Source organism: Capricornis sumatraensis, chromosome 8, assembly GCF_032405125.1.
Source record: "Capricornis sumatraensis isolate serow.1 chromosome 8, serow.2, whole genome shotgun sequence".
Classification (NCBI taxonomy): domain Eukaryota; kingdom Metazoa; phylum Chordata; class Mammalia; order Artiodactyla; family Bovidae; genus Capricornis; species Capricornis sumatraensis.
Genome location: NC_091076.1, coordinates 109,968,724 through 109,970,723, shown reverse-complemented (window position 1 = coordinate 109,970,723; position 2,000 = coordinate 109,968,724).

Here is a 2,000-nt window from a genome sequence, read left to right as displayed (position 1 = left end):
TAAATCTTTTATATGAATAAGATATAAAAGGATTTTCCTCTTTGGAAGAGCTGGCAGCCTGCAGGTTAAAAAAAAGTGACTGGTCCAGCTAGTTCTGTTTGAAAACCTAGACTGACTGTGGTGTTAAAATGCTTATGAAAATCAGCTGTGTGTGCGTGCTAAGTCGCTTCAGTCGTGTTTGACTCTTTGCAGCCCGCCAGGCTCCTCTGTCCATGGGATTCTCCAGGCAAGAACACTGGAGTGGGCTGCCATTCCCTTCTCCAGAGGCTCTTTCCAACCCAGGGACTGAACCCTCATCTCTTGCATCTCCTGCACTGCCGAGCCACCTGGGAAGCCCAAACTTGCAACATTTAAGTCCACCAAGAAAGAAAAGAGAATTCATCTGGGAAATATTGACGAGGCAGCAAGGGCCTACGGCCACCACGAGTACTGGAGAGTCAAAGGTCCTCTTTCCAAAGAGCTTTCAGTGGCCTGAAGAGAATGGGAGCCATTACAGTACTCTAATTTTAGATTTCTATGTCTGAGCTCTGACCTTGGGCATCAAACTAAGAGACCTCCAACACGGAGTCTGCCAGAAATGCAAGCACAGTTTTCTCGCTCTTGCTGAGAAAATCCATCACATTACCTGTCCTGTTAGAGTGTATGCCTTAAATGCCAAGGTGGGGTTTTTGTGTTTGTTTGTTTTTTGTACTAGAGTTTACCAGGTGAAGTTCATGCACCTGGACCCTGGCACTATGTGAACAAAAGCCATTGTTCTTGGCAAAATGCTCAGTAACAAACCTATCAGATTACAGAATGGATTTCCTTTATCTCGGGGCACTGGACTCTATTCAGGGGGCAAAAGGGATAGGATTTCACAGCTTGTTCGGACACGCTGGCCGTTTTTTATTCTGGTTCTTTCTGAGAGAAGAGTGCAGTCTCCTGGCATACCTCCTAGGAGGGTCAATGCCTAAACAAGAAATGCGTTCAGTGCCCCACATTCCTACTGCCGAACAAAATGGTTGTATCGACCCCAAACACAACTGCCTCCCACATGCAAAAGGTTGGGTCTTGGACCTTCCAGCCAAATGAAAGCAGCCTTGCCCTTTGGCAGCAGTGGGGTGGCATTTCTATCAGGGTTCATTATGTAAGGAAACCTCCTCTGTTAACCTCAGAGCCCAAACTGATTTCCCCTCATTGGACTCTGAGGGATTCTTTCCCTAGTATTTCCTTGTGGAGACACACACACACACACACACACACACAGAGTTTTTTTTTTTTTTCCCTCCACCATCTTCATCACTTCATTTTGCAGGCCAAATCTTCATGTCACCAAAAGATTTCTGGGGAACTGCTAGAATGAACCATCTATTTTCTTTTTGAACTAGAAAGAAATAATTTATTTTAAAAGAAAGGAGAATTCCTGATGAAGAATTACGAGGAGGTACCTTTTGTCCAACCCTCCACCATAACTCACACATATACACCAAACTAAATGCCCTCGTGATGATGCTCAGGGCCTTCATTTTCTTTTTTTCTCTTTTTAAACAGACTTCATTTATTAATCTGGCTCCACCGGGTCTTAGTTTGGGCATGGAGGACCTTTAGTCACAGCATGTGGGATCAGGTTCGCTGGCCGAGGGCCCTGGGCCCCTGCGCTGGGAGTACAGAGGCTTAGCCGCTGGGCCATCAGGAGAGTCCCCTCAGGGTGTTCATTTTTAAGGAGTCTCGCTTGTGACGTTGGTCAGATTTGAAGGGGAAATTCAGCCCAGAAACTGTACAAACATCGTATAATTTGAGTCATTTGACCTGAAGTATTTTTGCTTACTATATGTGCTATGGTTACAGGCAAGGAAGTAATAATTATAATGGGATTGTGGGTGATTATTTTTTATAATCTATTTATAATTTTCATTTTGTACAGTAAAAATATCTTTTTTTAGGTCTTATTAAGATTGTAGAGATGAACTTAGAGTTCATTTTTCCTCTTCTTGTTTTCTTTGTTTTATGGCAATAAAATC